Source organism: Macrobrachium rosenbergii, chromosome 20, assembly GCF_040412425.1.
Source record: "Macrobrachium rosenbergii isolate ZJJX-2024 chromosome 20, ASM4041242v1, whole genome shotgun sequence".
NCBI classification, from domain to species: domain Eukaryota; kingdom Metazoa; phylum Arthropoda; class Malacostraca; order Decapoda; family Palaemonidae; genus Macrobrachium; species Macrobrachium rosenbergii.
In genome coordinates this window covers 39,928,843-39,956,500 of record NC_089760.1, presented here as the reverse complement: position 1 = coordinate 39,956,500, position 27,658 = coordinate 39,928,843, and the positions used below count along the sequence as shown (strand labels likewise).

Here is a 27,658-nt window from a genome sequence, read left to right as displayed (position 1 = left end):
CTCCTTCCACATATCTCTGTCTCCTCTCTCAATCTCCTTTGCTTCTTTACATCTTTTTCTCATATTTTGCTGGCTTTTCCCCGTTCATTTTATTATTCTTATTTCCCCCTTCGTGTTCCTTGCACAAGAGAGCAATTTCCTCTCCCCTCCACCTCCCACATATCCCAATCTCCTCTCTCAGTCACCTCTCCCTCGAGTGTCAAACACTTCCAGTCACTTGGATTGCATCATGTTGCATCATTCTCTCTCTCCCTCCCTGTCTCTCTCGGGGGTCCTTTGCAGAGTAGGAAGTTATTTTGTGGCCCCCACTTTTTTTTTTCTTAAGTAAGAGACGATCTGAGTTGCTGTGACTCACTTGCGAACATCATCATGCTGAGTGGAGGGGTTGACCTCTTTGTGTGTGTATGATTGTGTCTTAGTGTTTGACAGATAGGTTTATTTTTATATATATATATATATATATATATATATATATATATATATATATATATATATATACACATATATGTGTGTGTATGTGTGTTTGTACAGTATATACATATATAATGTATATATGTACATTGAACTTTTGTCACTTATGCAATCGTGACTATTTTTGTATTCACAAATATTAAACCGCAAATATTATTCAATACAAGATTCACTATACATCGGGAATAACTTACACCCAGGGGAAATTACAACTATATTCAACTATAGTTCTTTCCCCAAAGTGGATGGTGGCCTTACAGGTTGTTAATTTCCGGTTTCAATAAATTTTTTGGGATGCGGATGGAATCCTCATGCCCTTCATGATAGAATTGAACCGCACTTTCCTAAAACGCTCTTCAGAAAGTAGAGAAAGTTGCGTAAATTACTTTCTAGGCTAAATTACCCCTTGGATTATTTATGGTCTGTCTCCTGTGATGACACACTTGACTTTTAAAATGAGTTGCAGCATATTACTGTTTGGAGAAATACGGAAGAGGAATTCATTTCAGTAATTTGAAGGTGATTGATGTAGAGAGATGGCGGAAATGTTTAGGCCTAATGTTCGTGTGTTAACTGTTTCCGCGCTGTATATACGAAGATAGTGAATCGACTGTATCCTAGGCTGGACCGTAGTCGAGAGACTCGCTAGAGTAGATCAGTTCTTGTGTAATATGTACTGGAGAACTTAGCGAGCAGCCGTCTTACAACAGAATTGAAGCGATGTGATACTGGAGGTCAGGAACTGGGGTATAATTCTCAAAGGTAATGGTGAAAGGTTATGCCTGCTTATGCGAAGAGTAATTACCCACAGAGAAGTAAGTGTATTTAACACCTGAAAGGATTCTTTGTTTCTTACAGTCACGTCTATCTTCCCTGTATCATCTTTCCTTTCAAGAGGAGCAGAAAGCGATAACTATAAACATATGGAATTCCAGGTTGCAAATATCGGTAACTTGTTGTAGGGTAACAGAATAAATTTGTTTTTGAAGCCCTTAAACACATCGAGATTCATTTAATTTTAGTTTATGTAAAAGAAAACTATTGAGATGGCTTTGTCTGTCCGTCCCTCAGATCTTAAAAACTACTGAGGCTAGAGGGTTGCAAATTGGTATGTTGATCATCCACCCTCCAATCATCAAACACAGCAAATTGCAGCTCTCTAGCCTTAGTAGTTTTTATTTTATTCAAGGTTAAAGGTAGCCATGATAGTGCGTCTGGCAACGCTATAGGACAGACCACCACCCGGCCTTGGCTGAAAGTTTCGTGGGCCGCGGCTCATACAGTATTATACGCTGTACAGAAAACTCGATTGAGCCGAAGAAACTTCGGCGCATTTTTTGCTTGTTCATTTGTGCTATCGAATTCTACATTGACAGTGTGGCAGATCAAAGCATGAGAGAAGAAACTTCAAAGAAATCCGAGAAGGAAGGAAGGAGAATTTTCTTTGAAAAGCAGAATCATCTTTTGACATTTAGAAAGCATCAGCTTGGAAGAGGCCATTTGTGAAAAGAGAGGAAATACCTTTGTTGCATTAAGAGTGACAAGCATTATACATGGTGGTGTTTAGTTTTTTTGTAAGGTGTTTGTGCCTTTATCACATACACAGTATACATTGTACATTCATGTGTACATATGTCGTAGTTCTTTATGTTAAGTGAGGCCAATTTTTACAGCGATGCTGATGCAGTTGAAATTTTTCAGAATGTTTTGGTTTTGACAGTTTTCCATGAATTGTGGAATTTTGAAAGTATTTCGTAAAGTTTAGAATTTTTAAAAACCTTTATTTACCATTAAGATTGTTCTAGGCATCACTAAAACTTCTCAACTCATAGATGTTCAGTCTGTTATACGGTTATTCAAGGAACGTAGAAGAGGAAGATGATGATGATAATTTAGATCAAGTAGACGATACGCTAAAGTGAAGGGTGTTTTTAGAGGTAGTACAAGCTCTTGGTTTATGGATCCAAGGTATCAGCGGATCGGATCTTCGCCGGACAAGAAACTCTTATATTGCTTCCCAGATCGTGAATGAGATTCGTGTATTCAACGTGAATGATACTTCACATTGCCTAATAGTTTTCACGTGATGGCACAACCCCAGCTTTCATAGGCTGCAAGGTTTGTGTGTGTGTGTGTGAGAGAGAGAGAGAGAGAGAGAGAGAGAGAGAGAGAGAGAGAGAGAGAGAGAGAGACCTTTTCTTGGAAAGTCTGAGTTTTTTATCTTTGGCATACAGAAGTTCTATACATACGATTTTGTCTGCTTCCGTTATTGCATATAGTTGAAGTAATATTTCATCACTATTAAACTAGAAACAAACTCTTCATGGGTTTTACGACTAATGCTTGAAGGGCTGAAATCACACACACGTTTTTGTCGTATTAGAGATTTTAATATACTTAACATCTTAAATTTCCCTCCAGTTTCGAAGATCAGTTTTAGGTACTAACGACTTAAATTTCCTTCTAATTTTTTGCCATCAGTGTTAGGCATAAATAATGTATTATTTTAAATGTCCCTTCAATTATGAAGTCAGATCTAGGTGCTAACGTCGTAGAGTTCCTCCTAATTATGGAGATCGGTTTTAGGTACAAATAATTTATTATTTTCTATATTTTATGCCAGTCTTCTCTCTTAAATGACAGCAAACCATGCTAAAACCGAGGTTCGCAACAAGTCCCTGTCAACACTGAGAGTTGCATCGTTGTTCCCAGGGAAACTTTGAGGGGCAACTTGATCCACCAAAGCCCTCCAGGGGCCATTCGAAGTTCGTCGTCATCACGATACTTTGCATACTTGGATAGCTCAGTGCGTACGAGGAAGTCAGGAAGTCCTGACGACTGTGGTTATGTTGTGGTTAGGAATAACATGGCAAGTTGGAGGAGGGTATCCTGTGTAAATTCTTTATCTCTCTCACCCCCTCGTCTGTATGTGTGTGTGTGGAAAGGGCACGTGACAAGTTGAAGGCTATCCTAAATTCTCTCTCTCTCTCTCTCTCTCTCTCTCTCTCTCTCTCTCTCTCTCTCTCTCTCTCTCTCTCTCTCTCTCTGATAGGTACGTTGCAAGTTGAAGGGTATCATAAGCAAATTCTCTCTCTCTCTCTCTCTCTCTCTCTCTCTCTCTCTCTCTCTCTCTCTCTCTCTGTGTGTGTGTGTGTGTGTGTGTGTGTGTGAAAAGGTACGTCTTCCTGGAGGTCCTCCACCTGCGCTTTTCTCACTCTTATTGTTTATTTTCCAGTTTCTGAACTTACAGTTTGTTTATGTAAGCGCTATGTATATTGAAGCAGCTCGTTTTCACAGCTGTCGGTGACCGTGAAAGGAAGAAGAGAAGAAGAATGTTTTCTCGGAAGGTGAGAAGTAGAATGAATTACCCGAAAGGGGTCTGATGATTTTGAATAGAGGACGAGTTGAGTGAACGAGGCGTTTTACTTTGGCCCTTTTTTTTTTTTTTTTTTTGAGGAAAGGAAGAACATTAGATGAGTTTCTTCTGTGTCTTCCACTATTACTGAAGTTATTAGGGACATTGTATTTTGTAATGGAGAATATTTGATATTGTAATTTGATACGGTATGATTAGTGTCGAGATATGGTGTTATTAATATGTTCTTATTTTCTTTCCATGTTGACCTAGAGCCTTCGATAGTTTCAAAGCTTTGAAGTCTGCGGCACAGAGGAACCAGTAATTCAATTATTATACATTATATATATATATATATATATATATATATATATATATATATATATATGTATGTATATATATATATATATATGAGAGAGAGAGAAGCCCTTTGTTGGCCGAGTCGGTTGAGCTTTAGACCGTCATTCGATGGGCCGGAGTTCAGTTCCCGCCGCCGGCTGATGAAGAGTTAGAGGAATTTATTTCTGGTGATAGAAATTCATTTCTCGCTATAATGTGGTTCGGATTCCACAATAAGCTGTAGGTCCCGTTGGTAAGTAACCAATTGGTTCTTAGCCACGTAAAATAAGTCTAATCCTTCGGGCCAGCCCTAGGAGAGCTGTTAATCAGCTCAGTGGTCTGGTAAAACTAAGGTATACTTAACTTTTATGAGAGAGAGAGAGAGAGAGAGAGAGAGAGAGAGAGAGAGAGAGAGAGAGAGAGAGAGAGAGAGAGAGAGAGAGAGATGCGCTGATGAGTGTCACAGATTTAGGATATTGTCTCTCGTCTAAAGAGAATACCCCATTGTGCACTGGAGTACCCTTAGAAGGTGCTGACTAAATATGAATATGATCTAGATTCTAAAATTGAAAAGAAAAAAAAATTAAAATCTCGAGATGGTGGCATTTCAATCTTTCATTTAGGAATCACGCTTTGAGTGCCTCTCGGAGTTGCGATGTTGCTGACATTTGTGTCGAGATATTAATTAATCTCTTGAAAGGTTAAAAATGGAGTAACTCATAATGAAGGCACTTAAAATGTAGAAAGTCTTGTATTATGTTAAGGGCAGTTTGTGAGTGTTATTTTATTGAGGATTTTTTTTTTTTTGGAACGTCTGAAAATTCAATTTTGATTATCTTTGTTTGTCTTGAAAAGCTATTTTCATTTTTAATTGACTCTCTCTCTCTCTCTCTCTCTTCAATCAGAATCCTTATTTCCAGAACTTTGATTAGTTTCTGCCGTTGATGGAGTCTGGTCGAGGCCAAGATGGACCTAATTGATTTTTAGTGGCCGTTTGAATGGGGTCATAATGGGGTCATTATGACCGGGATCGAGCGATGGGGTCTGCTGATAATGATGATGAAGGCGAAGGAGCTGATGATGACCTGTGAATCTTCTTGATGGCTGAGACGAAAGGCCTGACTAATGGGTTTGAGTAACTGGTGGGATAATATTATGGTGGAAAAGGCCAGTAAGTTGTCATAATATTATGGTGGAAAAGGCCAATAGGGTACCATAATATTATGGTGGAAAAGGCCAGTAAGGTATCATAATATTATGGTGGAAAAGGCCAGTAAGATATCTTAATATTATGGTGGAAAAGGCCAGTAAGATATAATGTTATGGTGGAAAAGGCCAGTAAAATATCATAATATTATGGTGGAAAAGGCCAGTAAGGTACCATAATATTGTGGTGGAAAAGGCCAAAGTTAAGTATAGCTTAGTTTTACCAGACCACTGAGCTGATTAACAGCTCTCCTAGGGCTGGCCCGAAGGATTAGACTTATTTTACGTGGCTAAGAACCAATTGGTTACTTAGCAACGGGACCTACAGTTTATTGTGGAATCAGAACCACATTATAGCGAGAAATTAATTTCTATCACCAGAAATAAATTTCTCTAACTCTTCATCAGCCGGCCGGGCGAACTGAACTCCGGCCCATCGAGTAACAGTCGGAAGCTCTACCGGCTCAGCCAACGAAGGGCTTTAATAAGGTATCTTAATATTATGGTGGAAAAGGCCAGTAAGATATCTTAATATTATGGTGGAAAAGGCCAGTAAGATATCTTAATATTATGGTGGAAAAGGCCAGTAAGATATAATGTTATGGTGGAAAAGGCCAGTAAAATATCATAATATTATGGTGGAAAAGGCCAGTAAGGTATAATATTACGGTGGAAAAGGCCAGTAAGGTATAATATTATGGTGGAAAAGGCCAGTAAGGTATAATATTACGGTGGAAAAGGCCAGTAAGGTATAATATTATATTGGAAAAGGCCAGTAAGGTATAATATTACGGTGGAAAAGGCCAATAAGGTATCATAATATTATGATGGAAAAGGCCAGTAAGGCATCATAATATTATGGTGGAAAAGGCCAGTAAGGTATCATAATATTATGGTGGAAAAGGCCAGTAAGGTAACATAATATTATGGTGAAAAAGGCCAGTAAGATATCTTAATATTATGGTGGAAAAGGCCAGTAAGATATAATGTTATGGTGGAAAAGGCCAGTAAAATATCATATTATGGTGGAAAAGGCCAATAAGGTATCATAACATTATGGTGGAAAAGCCCGGTAAGGTATCATAATATTATGATGGAAAAGGCCAGTAAGATATCATATATTATGGTGGAAAAGGCCAGTAAGGTATCATAATATTATGATGGAAAAGGCCAGTAAGATATCATAATATTATGGTGGAAAAGGCCATTAAGGTATCATATTATGGTGGAAAGGCCAGTAAGGTACCATAATATTATGGTGGAAAAGGCCATTAAGGTATCATAGTATTATGGTGGAAAAGGCCAGTGAGGTATCATAGTATTATGGTGGAAAAGGCCATTAAGGTATCATAATATTATGGTGGAAAAGGCCAGTAGGGTATCATAGTATTATGGTGGAAAAGTCCACAAAGTACCATAATATTTTGGTGGAAAAGTCCAGGAAGGTACCATAATATTTTTGGGGAAAAGTCCAGCAGTGTACCATAATATTTTGTTGGCAAAGGCCAGCAGGGTACCCTAATATTAAGGTGGAAAAGTCCAACAAGTTACCTTAATATTATGGTAGTAAAGGCCAGCAAGTTACCATACTATTATGGTAGTAAAGGCCAGCAAGTTACCATAATATTATGCTGGAAAAGTCCACAAAGTAGCATATTATTATGGTGGAAAAGTCCAGCAAGATACCATAATGCAGTATTATGGTGGAAAAGTCTAGCAAAGTACCTTAATATTATGGTGAAAAGCCCAGCAATGTACCATAATATTTTGGTTTAAAAGTCTAGCAAGATACCATAATATTATGGGGGAAAAGTCGAGCAAGGTACCATAATATTATGGGGGGAAGTCCAGCAGGTCACCATAATATCATGGGGGAAAAGTCCAGCAAGGCACCATAATATAATGGGGAAAGATCTAGCAAGCTACCATAATATCATGGTGGGAAAGTCTAGCTAGGTACCATAAAATTACGGTGGAAAGGTCTAGCAAAGTTACCATAATATTATGGTGGAAAAGTCCAGCAGATACCTTAACATTATGGTGGGAAAGGCCAGCAAGGAGTGGAATTGGTAATGCGATTTTGGGGGATTAATGGTTTGCACATAATGCTGTGTTTTGAATGGACATACATGCACACCTACACTGAATTTCTTTATAATTTGACGTATGAATTGTAAGAAAGTGTTTTTAAATCTTGAGGTGAAACCTTGTTGTAAATAAAATATCCTTCCTATAGATATAAAAGAGGGGACCGTTTTAATCTGTTACTATAGTTCCTTACTTAACTTATTTAAACGTTTCAGCAGTAATAGTTATATAACATTATGGTAGTTTTAGTTAGTTTTTCATTAAATCTTATTTTCTGTTTAATTAAAATTGTCTTAATCTTTTGCGTTGTTATCCGTAAGAAAAGTTTTGCAACATTTTTTCATGAATGCCATCCCTTCCCCCATTTCTAAAGTAAGCTAAAGTAATTTTTGTAAGAAATGAGATACTTTCTCCCACTTGTGCTCGCTGTCTTATAATGATAAAAGTTTGTATGTAGTCTGTGTAATTACTATTAGTAGCAAAAAGTAACACGAGCTTGGTGCCTCTCTTACTAGAAAATGTCGCCGAGACTCCTCTTTATGGATGTAGCAATAACATCCTTTTGCTAATATCTGCAAATTAGTACGTGTTAAGCAAGATGTGTGAAATGCCGTGAACTCGATAAATAGTTATCACATGAATTTGATTGATGGCGTTGTATGAATATTGTGTTTACATTGTTGATATCCATTGCTGACTGACGATTTTCGCAATGCCAGTCACCCGTGTATGTCACCAGTACAGTTGCACCGTTGCCCTCCTGGCGAGGTTCCGATCGAGTGCTAGCGCAGTACAGCCATATTTTGTTTAAGGACAACACCACCTCCACCAGCTTAGTATAATATACGTTCTCCTTCACTCACCCTCTCTTGTGTGTTCTAGTCGTTTCTGTGAACCACCGAAGTCATTACCGAAGCGCCCGTAATAGAAACCGACTCTCTTGTTTTTGCTAAGGGTCTGGGAAGTCTCGTGTTTGGGTTCGATGATGGTGAGAAACCTCTTGGCGCAGTTTGTGTTTTGAGAAAGGGGATTTTTCTGCTTCTTCTTCTTCTTCTTCTTCGCTGTTTTTGCTTGGCAGACCCCACATGCGATGGAAGAGGGTAAGTCTTTGGGTGATGATAGTTATATGTACTTTTTTAGAGTCTCTCTCTCTCTCTCTCTCTCTCTCTCTCTCTCTCTCTTCTCTCATATTCCATTTTTCTTTGGAGTGCAATTCTTTTCATTGAGTAAATAAAGGAGAAGGGAGAGTTTGTACGTGCGTATGTGTGCGCGTGTGTAAATAATAATGACTTGCATTGTTACAGCATTCGTTATTTTTATTCTTTTCTGACTGAAATTTTTGTTGGAAGGAATCTTATTCGACGACGGGAACATTTGTAAGGGTTTTTCGGGTTGGCAATAAAAACAAGAATTATCGAGTGTTTATAAATGTATGTTTAATTTGTATGTTCATGTTTGTTTATATATGTTGTTAAGGGCGTAAGTTTGTCATATTCATACAACATCGGTCCATGGCCTCTATCTATGAACTCGGAGAATATAGGGCATAATGTCTCTCTCTCTCTCTCTCTCTCTCTCTCTCTCTCTCTCTCTCTCTCTCTCTCTCTCTCTAGTTTTAGGTGGGTTATCTAATGTTTATAGTGACGTGGTCATTATCTTTTATTATCACAGCAAGCTGTTATTTGCTTCGTTCATATATATGGATGTGCAATGTTTGAGTGTCTGTTCCTTGGCGTCATTATCATTTTAAAGTAAATATTTAGTGTGCTCATATAAATGCTTTCCATTCAGTGTGTCCAGAGATTCATGCAATTCATTTTATCAGTTTGGTGTAGGTAGTTTTTATTTATGCTTGGTTTATTTAAGCATTGCTCCACTATGGGCTTGTTCCATTTGAATTATTATTATTATTATTATTATTATTATTATTATTATTATTATTATTATTATTATTATTATTATTATTATAAAAGCATGCCCGTTTCAAGTCGGAAATACTAGCGTGGATTGGTTGCACAGTATGTGAGGATTTAGCCTGCCGTGTTGGAAATGTATCAAGTCATGTGTTTGTTTTTATGTGGCGTTTTTATGAGCAGTAGAGATATTGGCAAGAAATAAGAGGAAGACGCTTGAAATCTGATGTAGTAATATAATATGTGGTACAATGAGTATCTTATTGCATTATCTCTTGAAAGATTTCACTTGGGAGAGGATGAGGAATATGCCATCGAGGTATTAGTATGTTAAAGGTATACATTGGACGAAGGGCTGAATCCTCTCTCTCTCTCTCTCTCTCTCTCTCTCTCTCTCTCTCTCTCTCTCTCTCTCTCCTGTAATGTGGTTCGGATTCCACAATAAGCTGTAGGTCCCGTTGCTAAGTAACCAAATGGTTCTTAGCCACGTAAAATAAGTCTAATCCTTCGGGCCAGCCCTAGGAGAGCTGTTAATCAGCTCAGTGGTCTGGTAAAACTAAGGTATACTTACTCTCTCTCTCTCTCTCTCTCTCTCTCTCTCTCTCTCTCTCTCTCTCTCTCTCTCTCTCTCTCTCCTGACTAACCCACAGTAATCGACCAGTAACTGAGAAGGCGCCCATATTGTCTCTCCTCGTCCCGTTCAAGTATCAAAAACTAGGCATTTACTCTGAGTGCGCTACGAGAGAGAGAGAGAGAGAGAGAGAGAGAGAGAGAGAGAGAGAGAGAGAGATTGATAGGGCTCATAGTAGCGCTGTAGTTGTCACTCCAGATTCATCTCGGGCCTTTGAAATGACTTAGGGCGAATTTTGGTCACTTTTATTAGGCCTTCCCCACGGAAGGGTCTAGTATATAAATGCTAAAAAGGTTATAAAAATAACCCCTGAATATTTTAAAAGGATGGGGGACTGAGTTTTTATCTTTGATGGTGGCATTTTACCATAGTTCTTACTGTCCGTGTTGTAAATGTTTATGATTTGTTTTGAAATTTTAGTATGTATTATGTGCATACTCGTTACACATAGATACAGTCATACACAAACATGTATATGTGTGTATGTGAGTGTGTTTGTTTGTTCATAAGATTCATGTATTTACAACAGCCACAATGACCTCGTAAGTTCATGCTTTCCTCACACTTACAAATGCACTCGACACCATGAGCCTCGTGTGTGTGTGTGTGTGTGTTACTTTGTGTCTCGCTTCAAGTTCTCACGAGATAAATTTATGCTAATGTTGAAATTTGTGATGACGAGAATGTTAGAATTAATGCTAAAAAGCTTTTAATGTTTATCAGTATACATCGGTTAACGTTATTCCAGAACACGTACATTGAGCCATAAGGGTGCCCCGAATTTTTATAATACGAAAATATGTGCAATTTTCATATATCAGTTGTTGGCACTTATGTATAATTTATTTATATATTTATGTGTGTCTCTCAAGATTTGGTTGTAACGCCTATTACACTTGTTGTTCTGTGGAGGAGATAAGTGACCACCTAGTAGGAGACCAACTCATCTTGACCTCACTCGTAAATTCGAAGGACCGAGTGTTGGATGCAGCCGTGGTTCTTAAGTTTCTCGTTCTGAGGTTTTGTTGTGACTTTCGCTAAAAGGAAGGGTAGAACCTCCCCCTCCTACAACACCAGACAAAAAAAAAAAAAAAAAAAAAAAGAAAGAAACGGTTATCTTGTTTGCATTCTAGAAATCACCGTCATTATCACTACCATCATTTGTAGTTAGTTTTTATGTTGTTTGTAGAGTATTATTCACATTTGCCAACCGAAATATGCAAAAGGATTAAACACCCCTTTTTCTTGCTTTGTGTGTTAGCGTAGCAGGAATAGCATTTCAATCCTGGTGTGCCATGTTTGTATTCAGGCGACCTGTATGAGTCGCGTATTGCGTTGTTTGTCATGAGGGGGAGAGGGGAACCTAGATTACTCTAGTGTTTTGTTGTTGTTCGCCTCCTCCGCGCCTTGATTGATATTGGAAACGTAGATTGCCATTATTGAATTCGTAGGTAGTTCGTCTCACGCTCGGCTGTAGATTCCACGTTGAGGAAGATGAAAGAAATAACCTGCAGAGTATTTAGAGGAAATTAAAAATGGAAAAAAAAGGAAGGTAGATGCTGGTAGCCTGGGAAGCCAGCCTGGACTCGTTACGGCGAACGGGAAGGATTACAAAATATAGATTCTGTAATTGTGGTGGTTTTGCTGGAGCAGTTAGTTGCCGTTTCATCTGCACACACACACACACACACACACGCAATCTCGCTGCTGGAGACCTAGGCTGTACCAATCGCTTCGATTCATATTGAAACTAGAACGGGTCCCACTTGTATGAGTTTGGCTGGTTCGCCTTTTGATTTCCATATGCGCGATTGATGGCCGTTCTCTGCGGGAGGGAACGTTTTCGGAAGCGAACGTTTGTGTAATTTGTACATTTGTGTGTGTTTGTGTGTTCCGTTCAGTTTTCGATTCGTTGTGTGCCTTTAGATGCCTTATTTTTTCATTCTGCATTTACCGTAAGTTGCATTTGCTGGGTAAACGTAATAGCCTACTTTAAACAAAGTCCTTAGTTTGAACTGCATTACCCTCGAGGTGTGTTGCCAAACGGCATGATAAAATGCATTAATTCATTTTAAAGTATTTGTGTTATTATTAACATTATCATTTAATTTGGTGCCGTAAGGATATAATATGTATTCATACATTCTTTTAAAAAATTTTATATTTTTATTTACATTTCTCTCATTTTGATCCCGTTGGGAGTGAATTTGATATCCTGTCATCTCACGAACCCCACTCTAACTTCTAGGAATACTCCTGTACAGGACAAACTCGTCAGAGTCACGCCTCGAAATTGCATAACAACAAATGAATGTGAGTATGACCCGGATACATGACACAGAATGTAGCGAAGAAAGATTTCTAAAATTAGTTCAAGCTGTTGTGTTCAATTAACTAAGAGCTGGGTTTGTTGAGACTGACTCTCTCTCTCTCTCTCTCTCTCTCTCTCTCTCTCTCTCTCTCTCTCTCTCTCTCTCTCTCTCTCTGGTTATACACACACGCACACACTTGTATAACTGAATCACGAAAATATGGAACGTGATGAATCTATAAATAAAGACAAAATCCGCGAATGAAAGAGGAACAATGGAATGCTGCAAGGTCTTTCGACTTAGTGTCCTTTACTTAGCAGACTGAGTAAAGGACAAGAAGTCGAAAGGCCTTGCAGTACTCCATTGTTTCTCTTTCCTACGTGGATTTCATCTTTAATTATACATACAGTGTGTGTGTGTGTGTGTGAGAGAGAGAGAGAGAGAGAGAGAGAGAGGGCTAATTTTCAAACCCATATCGCACTCTTGTAAGTCTGGGAAAGAACGGCAAAAAAGTTCGGAAAACTTAACAGCACACACACACACACACACACACACAGAGAGAGAGAGAGAGAGAGAGAGAGAGAGAGAGAGAGAGAGAGAGAGAGAGAGACAGACCTTTGCCCTTTCGCTCCGGCCAGATTTTCTCATTCTTTTGATTTCATGCTCTTTGCCTTGGAATGCCTGGAGGAGAGGGAAAGGGTCTGTAAATATAGAAGTTTGGTCTGTCGACGGACAGTCTGAATATGGTTGTGGATTTCTTTTGTTTCGGCGCTTTTAGGCTTCGGAGGAAGGCAGGTGACTGAGGATTTGTGTGTGTAAAAGACTACACTCACATATACGTGCATGATCACATTCACAGATATATATATATATATATATATATATATATATATATATATATATATATATATATATATATATATATATGTATGTATATATATATATATATGTACATATATATATATATATATATATATATATATATATATATATATATATATATATATATATATATATATATATATATATATATATATATATATAAAGATAGGTATATGTACGTGTGTATGTGTTTATATATTTTACATATTTTATAGATATATGTTTGTGTGTGTATGTGTGGTTATTTGTGTGTTTGTTTGTGCAAGTTTACAGAATGTATGTTTATAAGTTTAAGGGCACACATACTTACATTTTGTGTATGTATATATATGTGTATATATACAGTTGTGTGTATGTATGCATGTGTATATATATAGGTATATGTATATATATTATACAGTACATATATTTAATTATATACATACTGTATATATGTCCATATACATGTACACAAACACTGTATGGTCACATCCCCCCCCCCCCCCGTGAATCCACACTCATAGTCATGACTCGGCAGAAACGAAAAATAATGCGAACTATTTTTTTTTTTTTTTAAGCGTAATGCAAATGAGCCGAGGCATTGGTGGTGGTGCGAGTTGGTGGCGGTAGCGGGGGCTCCTCTTTTCAAGTGTCTTCTCCAGCCTAAGGCGATCTGGGCGTGTAAAAGCTTTATTTAGGAGTCCCATAATTCCTCTTTCGAAATGTGAAGGACACTTGGAGGTTAGGAGTGAGCGCTCCTTCTCTATGAATGTCCTTCTTCTTTTCGACACTCCTTGCGTATTGCTGTGGTCATGGGAGGATTCATATAAATATAAATTATATATATATATATATATATATATATATATATATATATATATATATATATATATATATATATATTCAAAAACACATCTTCCCTCTGTAAAATGTTATTGCTTCCATGAAGGACCTCAGTCATATGGAAGATTCAAAGAAGGAGATTCTTTATTTTCTAGCTTTCAAAGGCTAGTCTGCCTCTATTTTAAAGGAACCAAATTTTTATATATATAACACACATCTTGGGAAGAATTCCCCAATAATATATTTTGTCTCGTCGAATTTTAATACAACAAGTTTTGCTTGGTAATGAAGAGCTTGTTATTCCTTTTATTTCTGTAAGTATATAGGCACATTCTCTCTCTCTCTCTCTCTCTCTCTCTCTCTCTCTCTCTCTCTCTCTCTCTCTCTCTCTCTCTCTCTCTCTCTCTCTCCTGAAATTTGCATAGGAACGCTGGTTATTTTGGTATTAAGGGCATGGTATGGTATTGGAATTCCAGTTGCATTGTATTGAGACTGCCAAGCCTCAGTGAAGGAAGGGCCTTTATGATATATTGGAGTTTCAAATTCCTTTTAAGGTAGAATTTATTATTTTTATTATTTTTTTTGCAATACTTGAACTGTAGGACATTGAGGTTTCATATTATTTTTGTTGCACACTTTACTAATGAAGCTGATGTAGAGTGTGAAATCAAGGTCCTATTTAAGAGGTCACAGGTCAGATGGGAATTTGCCACTGCTGGGGCAATGTGTTTCACAAACACATCCTTGCGTCTTCCGTGAGAGAGCCTAGTGTTTTTGTTCGGTTTGTTTGTCTTTCTCTTTGCTTGTTTATATGTTTGTTAATAGCATTAGGGGAAAAAATAGTGGATTTTTCTGAAACTTTTCATCAGAAGGTAGCCTCATGACTGGCGACGATATAATAGAATAAAATTGAAGTTAGGTCATAAAACGTATGAGATCATTTTAGGGAAGGTGTTGGATTGCTCAGCATTAGAGGAGCTTGGCGTCTTCCAAAGCTGTATATTTCCTGTATGTATATATACTTATATATCTGTGTGTGTATATATATATATATATATATATATATATATATATATATATATATATATATATATATATATTATGATAGGGAAGGTGAATTTATAGCGTAATACAAGCATTACAAAATAATAATAATTATTTAGTTAACTTAGAGTATTTTATTATTTTACTAGTGGTTGAGTAAGACTGCAGCCGGAGGAAAAAGTAAATGAAACATCAGTTGAATGAAGAATAGCTGGTAGCAGTTCCCTACGCCTTGCAGAGCGATTAATATCAACTGCTAGGTTTTAGTCGCTAATGGCGTTTCAATGTCAAGCCACGATATCTGTCGGAAGAATTAAAGGATTAATCCAAAACTGTTTTAGCAGATATCTTTCAAAGGAAAAAAAATATTTTGTACAAAAGCTTTTAAACAGACTATTGGTGACGCCTAACCAGATCAGTCGTTGTGAATTTTATAATAACAAAGAAAGCAAAATTTAGAATGTTAAAACTGACAAGATTTGCAGTATTTGCAAAGTGAAAGAGTCCCCTCAAATAAAGATTTTTCATAAATTTGCCCGTGTGTTAGTGCCTACTCTCTCTCTATCTCTCTCTGTGTATATATATATATATATATATATATATATATATATATATATATATATATATATATATATATATATATATATATATATATATATTTAATCTACAGAATTTATGCGTACATATTAAAAGGTTGTTCTTGTTTTAATTTCTGAGAGGCACAGGCAACCTCATCGAAGTACACTTTCTCTTCCTTATCCCAGCTCTCCTTTAGAGTCTTCGGAAACAGAAAGTAGTACTTTCTCTAATTAGAGTGTGTGAAAGTTTAGTCTTTACCATTTTCACCTATGAATAAATCTTTACACTGACATATATTACTTAAAGAACGCTCAGATTTTAATTTTACAGGACAGAATATATTTATATATGCGGTATATACTTCATGCATGGCGATAATTATTGAATATTGTTGTTGTAATGGTTGATGCTTTATAATCTCTCTCTCTCTCTCACACACATATTGCACAATGTCACAGCAAGTTACACGGGCAGCGCTATTTTAGGTTTATGCCCGTATCAGCGAAACGATGGAAGGGAAATCGACACCAAATGCAGCGGTTTAAAAGAATCAATTTCGCATCCCATAATTGGTGGTAGTTTCAATCAGAGCCTCTTTGTCGAGTCGGTCTGCAAAAGTGATATCACTGAGAAGTTATTTGGCGTTCGTATTTCGCTGTTGTATATGGCAATCAGTGCAACTTGCAAATGCTGTTATTATTATTATTATTATTATTATTATTATTATTATTATTATTATGATTATTATTATTATTGTGTAGGCAATCAGTGCAACGGTTGAACTTGCAAGTGCTATTATTATTATTATTGTGTAGGGCAATCAGTGCAACGACTGAACTTGGAATTATTATTATTATTATTATTATTATTATTATTATTATTATTATTATTATTATTATTATTATTATTTGCTGAACCTCTTGCTTTCTTGCTTCGTGTATCTGGGAAGGAAAGAGCAATTGATGTCCATGAGAGAGAGAGAAGGTAGTTGATGTTGACCATAGCGTGCTATGCTGTTGTTTCCAAGGGCCTCTCTAATGGGAGGGAGACGGTCTCTCTCTCTCTCTCTCTCTCTCTCTCTCTCTCTCTCTCTCAAAAGTAGAGACAATATTTTTACTACCGCCCCTCAAGTAGTAATTATTAACTTGTTCTTGAATGTAGAGACATTATTCTCTCTCTCTCTCTCTCTCTCTCTCTCTCTCTCTCTCTCTCTCTCTCTCTCTCTCTCTCTCTCTCTCTCTCTGTATATATTTATATATATATGTGTGTGTGTTATTGTACTGTATATATGTTTGTACGTGTTGTGTATTTTCCCATACGTCCCTCACGCGTTTGCCGCAAAATACAAGGATGATACCTGTACATAAATTTATTTAAATGTATTTGAATCCGCAAAAGAAACCGAGAATTTCCCATGGTCATCTAAAAGGAATAATCACGTCATTGTCGAAGTATGTTTTCCTGAAATCGAGTCCCTCCTTTGCGCAGAGGTTGTGACAGCATGTTTAAAGAACTTTGTTTTGAAACAGGAACGGAGTGTTTGGTTCTGTGTTTACGCGACATTCCTGAAATGTGTTATGTGTAGAATGTTAAACAAAATGACTTTTCGTTGTGCTTTTAGATTTTTTCCCGTTTGTGCATATATATACCTCTCTCTCTCTCTCTCTCTCTCTCTCTCTCTCTCTCTCTCTCTCTCTCTCTCTCTCTCTCTCTCTCTGTCGGGTTCCGTTTTCTTTGTACATTTATTAATTCAGTCTAGTGGTGCTTATTTTGAAAACATTTGATTACATAGGAACTTAACCAAGAAGTTTATGATGTGGGTTGCGTGACCATTTTTTTACTTGTCATCATGAAATATTTCAGGATGAGAAAGAAAAAACTTGGTTATTATGGAATTTTCTTCTGTTTTGCGTGTATGTGTGTGTTTGTTTGGGTGTGTGTATGTATGTATCATATACGTATACATGTATATATTCATGTAAACAATCATTTACATGTTCATATACATAAACTCTCGTGCTTGCCATACCCATATTTATTCAATTGTTAACCGACGCTCTTTAAATGTACAAACACGTTTCTTTGATAAGCTTGACTCCTATCTAGCTTTTAGGGAGTTGTTGATGCAGATGGGTACATACAAATTAACTATTTAGTTTATTTAATTGAGAAGTCCTTTATATAAGGGCAAAGTTAAGTGTTCCTATATAACTATTGTTTAAGTGTTGTCACATTGGAACTGATCTTGTTATGTTAATGAATAAAGTATCTTACCTGTTTCTTTGATTGTGGAAGTTATTGATACACCCTTCTGTGTGTGAGAGAGAGAGAGAGAATTTTGTTGCCATGTCATTCTGGCTGCGTTTACGGAAGCTTTGCTGTGCAGTGCTTTGCTATATCCAATATATTTCTTGTTTTTTTTTTATAGTATCTAACCAGTTTTTTTGCAACGCATCGTTAAAAAACTGGCATATATTTACTGCTTATTAAGTGTACCTTACCTTAGTATCTTGTGCATTACCATTTTGATATTGATAAATATTTTTGTACGTATCTTTATAAGTTCTGTCGACACTTGTTAGTTGATGTGTGTATGTATATGTATATATATATATATATATATATATATATATATATATATATATATATATATATATATATATATATATATATATATATATATATATATATATATATATATATAGATAGATGGATAGATAGATATTGCATTTACTTTTTCCTGTTATTCACTATTACACACACACACACACACGCACACACACACACATATATATATTTATAATTGCATTTACTTTTTTCCTGTCATTCACTATTACTTACAAGCCTCATTCGAAACCCGATCCTCGAAGTGCTCTTACGTTCCAAGTCAACCAAGGGGACATGTCTTCATGAATATGCAGCAGAAGGAGAAGTAGTGGTAGTAGTCATGATAGCGCCTCGCACATGTGAAATGTGTGCGTTGATAACGCCCTCAATGCATCCGTGTAAGAGAAGAGAAGAGAGAGAGAGAGAGAGAGAGAGAGAGAGAGAGAGAGAGAGAGAGAAGGTTGAGCAACTGCAGTGCAAGGGGTCAGAGGGCATGATAACATCTTGGGATGCTCCCCCCGGTGTACTCCATTAGGGAGTGGAGGTGGGAGGTATAGGGAACGGGTGCTCTGCTCAGTGTCAGGAGGAATTAGACGAGGTGGCTTTTGTTGGAGAGAGAGAGAGAGAGAGAGAGAGAGAGAGAGAGAGAGAGAGAGAGAGAGAGAGAGAGAGAGAGAGAGTCGGAAAGGAGGAGATATTAGAGAGCAGGATTAACAGCGTAGTTCATTGTAAAGAGAAAAGTTTTAGAAGTACTGTCATCTTGATGCTGATATTGATTGTCATCATTGGTATCTCATAGCAAAATGTATGTTTGTCATCATTGGTGTCATAGCAAAAATAGTTTGTCATCATTGGTATCATAGCAAATATAGTTTATCATCATTGGTATCATAGCAAAAATAGTTTGTCATCATTGGTATCATAGCAAAAAGAGTTTGTCATCATTGGTATCATAGCAAATATAGTTTATCATCTTTGGTATCAGAGCAGATATAGTTTGCCATCATTGGTATCATAGCAAATATAGTTTATCATTGTTTTAGTAAAAAGAATATTTGCCATCATTGGTATCTTAGCAAAAATAGTTTGTCATTATTGGCTTCAGAACAAAAAGAATATTTTTCATCATTGGTGTCAGCAAAAATAGTTTGTCATCATTGGTACCATGGTAAAAAAGAATATTTGTCAGCATTGGTATCATAGCAAAAAGAATGTTTGTCATCATTTGTATCGTAGAAAAAAGAATGTCGTTATTGGTATCATAGCGAAAAGAATGTTTGTCATCATTGGCACCGCAGCCAAAATATTTCTGATGTTGCCGTTGATAAAAAAAAGCATTAATAACACCGGCACAATCAGAATGACGAATAAAGTAATAATAATAATAATAATAATAATAATAATAATAATAATAATAAAGACGATGAAGCATGAACGCAGTCCGTTAAACCTCCGCATTTCAATTCCAGCCATTATTAGGTAAATGAAGAAGATGATGAATGCGGAAGCCAGGGACAAGATCTTGCCTGGAGATGACAGCCTCCTCTTTTTTCGTATTTTTTTTTTCTCTGTGAGGCTTGTCAAGCGTTGAAGGTCGCCCCGGAGGTCGAACTTTTATGTAAAGAGAGAGGAGGACGGTTCGGGAAAGGATTTTGGGTAAATCTAGAGAGAGAGAGAGAGAGAGAGAGAGAGAGAGAGAGAGAGAGAGATAGTTATAGTTGACTCTGAAGGCACTGTGAAGATTGCGGGGGTGGTGTTTATATGATATATGACCTTGTATAACCTACGTCTTGGTACAGTTGTTTGTATATATGTGTATATGTACATTATAAATATATATTTTATATATATATATATATACATTTATACATTTATATATATATAAAGTATAACATATATGTCTGTGTATGTTTATACAAATCATCAAATGATGGCTAATATTAAAAACTTATAAGAAGCGATTGCCTTTGCTTTAAAGGCTTGGAAGTGTCCCTTACTCTTATTTGATGGCCATATATGCTGACTAACGTATATGTGTATGTATGTGTGTGTGTGTTTGTGTGGGTATGTTTGTTTTGGGAGTGGGTGAATATTAAGTGGTTGTGCATACATGTAAACGCCAAAGCCTTGTTTTTCCATCATCTCCTTCTTACACGTTTACGTTGTTACTCATTACTCACGTGAGGTGCCCTGTTTTTTCTCTGATACAATTTTGTTATTGTTTGAGAAATACTGGAGGTCGATGTTGATATTTCATAGGATGATATATATATACTGTATACACACACATATATATACATATATGTATGTGTGTGTGCTCTAATTTATTAATTTATTTTCTTTTCTTTTTAATAAGTGAGATATCTTCTCTCTGTATTTCTCTTTACCTTCTCTTACTCCCTAATGTGCACCATATTCTTTGGAAGCTTGAATTTCAAGTCAGTGGCCCTTTTGGTGGGCTTGTTCCGTATGAGTAGGGTTCATCTTCTGAATAATAATAATAATAATAATAATAATAATAATAATAATAATAACAATAATAATTATACTGTCAAAGCTTTGAGGACTAGTCACCCTCCGTCCATCTGTCTGTGTGTCTGTCTGCATGACTATCATTAAGTGCGTCTGTCACTCTTATCCTGTCATGGCGGCTCCCCTCACCCGTTTGAGGGATTACAAGTCAGTCTTGGTACAAAGGTAGACAATCATACTTGGACGTAGGTGATGAGAGATTGGCTGTCTGTCGGTCTGTCTGTCCCTCTGTCCGTTCGTTAGTCTGTGTCTCGTCTTGTCTGTCGCGCTTACCTTGTCATCTCAACTCCTCTTACTGTCAAAGGTTCAAAGGTTGGTACAAAGGTTTAGCATCATGAAGAGATGTACACGAAGGGAGATTGTTCGTTGTGTCTGTCCATTAGTGTTTTCGTCACACTGACAATGTTATTTCAACTTGCACTCAGTCATGTCTGCTTTTGCAAGAATTATAAGGGCGTCTTCTTCAACATGGTCGGAGGGCGCTTTGAGAGAAGTGTGGTCGGTAAGAGACGCGTATTGCTCCGGCAGTACACTCAGAATGTCTGTTTTTGTAATGGAACCTCAAATTATTAACAGGCTTCTTTTCGTTGTTCGAACCTCAAATTAATAACATCACTCTTTTCGTAATTCGAACCTCAAATTCATAACATCACTCTTTTCGTAATTCGAACCTTAATAACATCACTTTTCGTAATTCGAACCTCAAATTAATTGCATCACGCTTTTCGTAATTCGAACCTCAAGTTAATAAAATCAATCTTTTCGTAATTCGAACCTCAAATTAATAAAATCACTCTTTTCGTAATTCGAACCTCAGATTAATTAAAAATATACAGTTTGTCGTTTTCTTGAGAGCGCTGTACACTCTACAGTATAGTGAACTCAAAAACAATAACTTGTCATTGTTCTTAGACGTGTCAAGCCAAGCGGTAATCGGATTTCGAAATGCGTTCCCTTCCTTTTAATTCGCGAATTGTTCCTGATAAAAATCCCAGGTTGAAAACCATTTCGTCGAGGAGTAGCCCCATTTGTGCGGGTGTAAATGGAACCATTGACAGACCTGTCAGATTCGCCATTGTGTTCACCATCGGCTTCCTGTCGTACCGCCGTCGCTTGCATAACATGCAAATTGGCACTACATTGATGTCGGTTCTGTTGCTGCTCTTGTTGTTGATGAGTTAGGCCTTGTGTCAGTTTGGGGTTGTCCTCATACACTCACTCACTCCCTCCTGTCATGTGGTTTCTCATCTGGTGCTTATTTCTGCTGCTCGGTTCTGAAGACTGGCTTTTGCAAGAGTAGTGGGAAGTTTCGAAATGGCAAACACTTTGCAACTAGTATTTAAATTACATATACTATATATATATACATAGGCACACACACACATATATGTATTATATATAACGTGTGTTTGTGTGTATATGTAAGTGTACTGGTAGCTGTGTCAGTGAATACTTTTTTGATGCATCGATTAGCTAGCTGCCAACGGTGTACTACATATTAAATTGTAATTACGAAAGGCAAATCGTCAGTAAATTATAACCGAAGAAGATGGAAATTTGATTCAAAACATCCCAGTATTAATAATTTTTTTTATTATTAATATAGAATTCAAATTTCATTTTTTGGTCTATACTTTCCCTGCAGTCTTAAAATCTTCTTTCCAACGCACTGAAACTCTCAGAGAAGTAAAACGTAAAGAAAAATACACGTTGGCTCTCTTTCATCTCTGTGATACTCATCATATTCCTGACATGATGTTTTGGTTAACACTGGTCTTGTTATGCCCCTTGCTGTGCTTGCATTCATGAGAGAGAGAGAGAGAGAGAGAGAGAGAGAGAGAGAGAGAGAGAGAGAGAGAGAGAGAGAGAGAGAGAGAGAGGAGAGTTTCTTAACGCCCAGTGCAGGGATTTTTCTCTTAGTCAGGAGGAGAGGTTTTTATGGCTTAATATTACTGCTTGGAGAGAGAGAGAGAGAGAGAGAGAGAGAGAGAGAGAGAGAGAGAGAGAGAGAGAGAGAGATAGGAGAGAGAGAGAGAGAGAGATTGGTTTCTTTACAGCCAGTGTTTTTGCTCTTAGGAGGAGAGGTTTTCATGGCCTAATATTACTGCTGAGAGAGAGAGAGAGAGAGACACGTTGGTTCATCAAGTCAAAACACACGTGTGTGAGACATGATGACTTAGCCAGAGGTGTTTTACCAGACCTTATTGCTACTTCTCCCGTTGTTTTTCAAGGTGTTCCTCACTAGTTTTACCTCTGTTCTGCCATTAATCCTGCGTCCTGCAGGTTATTTGTGCGCGTCAGTGTGCGTCTTGTTTTTTTTTTTTTTTATTTATATTGAGTATCCTTAATATTTTTTTTAATAAGCGAGATCTCTTCTTTCTGTATTTTCCCTTACATCATCTTACTTCTTCCTAATGAACATCATATTATTTGGAAGCTTCAATTTCAAGTCATTGGCCCATGCGGGCTTGTTCCATATGAATAGGGTTCATCTTCTGAATAATAATAATAATAATAATAATAATAATAATAATAATAATAATAATAATAATATCATATATATGATCTGTTTACCCAATTTTCTTTTCAATTCTCAATTGTGTTGTTGTAGAGTTATTGACTTTGTATAGTAGATGTATTGTAGATGATTTCCATTGATAGCAATGAACTCTCGATATGTTGTAGTTGTTTATGATTTAGGTGGCGTTATGCCAGCACGGACTGTGCTCATAGAGCAGTCCGTCAATCAAGAGAAATATGCACCGATGAATTCCAGTAATTCATTGTAACTCTGTTATGCGTCCCAAAACAGGATGTGAAAACCACAGTATTTTTAATTTAGCCAAATATTTATTTTGGTGACCGCAAAATAGTACGTTGGATGGACAGAGCTGCTGTCTATGAGTTTTGCATTGTGAAAAGAAAGTAGCATTATATAAAGAAAAATAAATTGTTAATTATTCATATAAGAAGGTTAAGATATTGCAAAAGTTCATGCTAAGGTGTGTGTGTGCGTGTTTGTGCGTATGAGTCTGTGTATGTGTGACTAAATAGGAATATCTGAGTGTGTGTGTGTGTGTGTAAATAGGAATATCTGTGTGTGTGTATATGTATATATGTATGTATGTATATATATATATATATATATATATATATATATATATATATATATATATATATATATATAAGAAGATCTGTAAAAAAAAAGGGTGAAAGTAAATTTTCGTTTTTGTCAGTGAGGAGAGGTCCCCCCTTTTTTTTTTTTGGTAGGGGGGAAAAAACCCTGCCAGGGCTAGGGGCCCCTAGGTCCCCTAGGTCAATACTTGCCTCCTCCCTTCGCCGCCGGCTGTCGCAGGAGGCCTGTGAGATCCTTGCACGTGTATGGCGCCAATGAGGACATTTAATCGGACCATTAAAAATAGTCTCCCCTCAAATACGGAGGCACACGCATCCCCTCTCGGACAACAGAGATTAGGTTCCCCCACCCACTCGACCTACCTCATCAAGTCTCTCTCTCTCTCTCTCTCTCTCTCTCTCTCTCTCTCTCTCTCTCTCTCTCTCTCTCTCTCTCCCCACACTTTTACTATATATATATATATATATATATATATATATATATATATGTGTGTGTGTGTGTGTATAATAAATTATTTCTAATTAGCTTCTGTTCTTGTGAAAGTTAAGCCACAAGAGCAAGCACTACACAACATAATACACACACACATAATTATAGCCTATATATATACATACATACATACATATACATACACATATATACATGCATTTATAAATGTATTTACATATATATGTATATATATGTATGTATGTGGGGAACAGATTGATATCATGGATAGAGGAAAGTAACTTTTAAAAGTAAGGTACGAAAAATGCTGTTGAAAGGACCAGTAATAATTTATTACTTGTGAACGAGAATTCTCATTCTTTAGTAAACCGGTGTTGAATGTATGCTGTATAAATTAAGTGTTGTGTATATTAGAGATTAAATTTGTAGTCATAATAAGGCTTTGTCCTTAGGGTTGTCTGATTTTCCTTATTTTCTTTATTACGAAGGCTTACGGCCGTTTTGGGGCGTTTGGAAGATATCTTGTCCATCCCCAAGAGTTTAAAATGCAATGGAGATTTTTCTTCATGTCAGTAAGGTTTTCCTGAAGGTCAATTAATCATCCTGTTTAAACTTCCACTACTGCAAGACATTAGAGAAATTGCATTCACTGACGATTTCTATTCACGTCCTGTATCCTTGTTCCACGGACCCCTTCTGTGTTTTGTCGTAACTGCGCCATTAAAATCCTATTAAGCAAATGCAAAATTACGGCCTCCCTGTTAATCAGCTGCTGCTGCTGCGTGCGTATTCTCGTAACGAGGAGTGCCAAGCCTTGCGAGATTGGTCATGGGAACCGGTACGTGCATTCGAATTTGATGAATCGTAAGTGCCAGGAGGTGGAAGGGAAGTAGCCCCGAAATCACCTCTTTCCAGACAATGTGGCGCCGCCGCTGTCCACTTTGCGTGGGGGATGTTATCATCGCTTTTAGTAAGTAGAAAGGACCTGAGCCGTCCGCCCCCCCCCCCCCCTCCAATCTCCACCTCTTGGTCGTCCACCACTCCAGACCCCTTTTTACTTATATATTTTTTTTTTTGTAACGATTGTGTTCTGCAGCATCTGTTGTCTTTTCGGACGTAATTACTCGGTGGGTGATTGAGGGATTTTGCCATATTAATCTCGTTAGCACGGCTTTGCTATTGCCGTCAGTTCTGTCTGGAATGGATGTTCTGTCTGGAGTGGAAGTTCTGTCTGGGGTGGATGAAACGAAGGGTTAATGTGGACGTTGGCTGCATAAATTTCTTTTAGATTCGGATGAAATAGAATTTGATATAGCCGTAAACTACACAAATTTCTTTTGGATTTAGATTAAATAAAAAGTGTTATGTACATTGGCTACCTAACATTCTTTTGGGTTTAGATGAAATAAAAATGTTAAGTAGGCATTGGCTACATAACATTCTTTTGGATTTAGATGAAATAAAAATGTTACATAGACATTGGCTACATAACATTCTTTAGGATTTAGATGAAATAAAAATGTTACATAGACATTGGCTACATAACATTCTTTAGGATTTAGATGAAATAAAAATGTTACATAGACATTGGCTACATAACATTCTTTTGGATTTAGATGAAATAAAAATGTTACGTAGACATTGGCTACATAACATTCTTTCGGACTTAGGTGAAATTAAATTTCATATGAACAGTAGGACATTGGCTACATAACTGTCTCTTGGAAGTTAAAAATGAAACCCAAGTGAGCTTCAGGGGCGTGTCACCCCTTTGATGGAGCGGGTTTATGGACTGGCGCCTCTGAGCTGAGCCAAAGGTGTTGTCTTATTACGCCTCCTGATAACGATGCCCAGGGGAGTCATCGCTTGGAGAGCAGACTTGTTGATGACCCCGCCGTCTGACGACGCCTTGCCCTTTTCAGCATCGCCTGCTGTTGATTCATTGGTTTACGAAGAGATTAACATAAAAGTCCCCTGCGCGATCTTGCTTTGATGTGGAAGTCGAAACGCGTCACAAACATCTTGATTTGGTTTGCAAAGACGCTCTTAGAAGTTCTGACTTGATGCTGATTACGTAATAATGCTAATCCTCTTTCCTCCCCGTAGGGAGGTAGTGCCATCAGTGTGCCTCACGTGGTGCGCTGTAGGCATTACTTAAGGGTCTTTGCAGCGTCCCTTCGGCCCTTAGCTGCGATCTCTTTCATTCGTTTTACTGTACCTGCGTTCATATTATTTCTTCCACCTGACTTTTCACCCTCTCTAACAATTGTTTCGTAGTGCAGCTGCGAGGTTTTCCTCTTTTTACACCTTTCAGACCTTTTTACTGTCAATTTCCCTTTCAGCGCTGAAGGACCTCATAGGTCCCAGCTCTTGGCCTTTGGCCTAAATTCTGTATGCTATTCTAATCCGCTTCCTGAACAAAAAAGACCACTTCAGTCCCACTAAGCGTATCATCTTCTGACGATGAAATCCCTTTCACCTCAATCTTGTATTTGCTAATATTTGGCTGTGTGTTTTTAAGATGAAGTCGCCGAGAGTTTACATTAAATATAACCTCAAAAACCCTTTGATTGAGTCCTCCGAAAGGGGCGGCGCCTTTGCGCTTTGTTGAGGGCGGTGATTACTCCTTCCGTTCGAAAATCCTCCGTGGGGAAACCAAATATCCTATAATAGGATTACGAAAGGGTCTGGGGTCCTTTACGCAGTGTTTGCGTGTCTCCCTTTGCCCTTCGTGAGGGGGCTTCTCATATTTCAGATCGGTCTGTTTTTGTGGTAATCTCCGTTGGGCAATATTGACATCAGTCGATTCCGCGAAATTATAATCGTCCCTCATTAAAAGTGATTATTTTACTCCGCGAATTGGTAAGTGCTTGCTGATGGGTTTTGCATGGCAGGGCTTGGTTTTCATGTAGCCTTTAAAAAAAAAAAAAAAGAATCTCTGAAGATAGTTTGTGAATAGGAGACTATTTTATCATGGTAGAAGTGCGTTAGAGATACTCATTATTTTCTGATATGTTATGAGTTTTTCCTTCCATAATTGCAGATAAATTGTATAATCTCACAGATCAAAAAAGAAAGTCAGATGCCTTTTTTCATTGGAAGATATCTTGTCCATCCTCCAGTGGAGATTTTTCTTTTCAGGTTTTCCTGAAGATCAGTTAATCATCCTGTTTAAACTTCCACTACTGCAAGACATTAGAGAAATTGCATTCACTGACGATTTCTATTCACGTCCTGTATCCTTGTGTAAATGTGCTCCTTTGTTCATTGAGATACTGTTATTTCATGTTGCTT

The 27,658-nt window shown here is 37.3% G+C and overlaps 1 protein-coding gene across 1 annotated transcript in view; it reads left to right on the top strand.

The window, feature by feature from the left end:
* Positions 1-27,658, top strand: part of RhoGEF2 (Rho guanine nucleotide exchange factor 2) — an 808,005-nt gene that overhangs the window by 572,770 nt on the left and 207,577 nt on the right.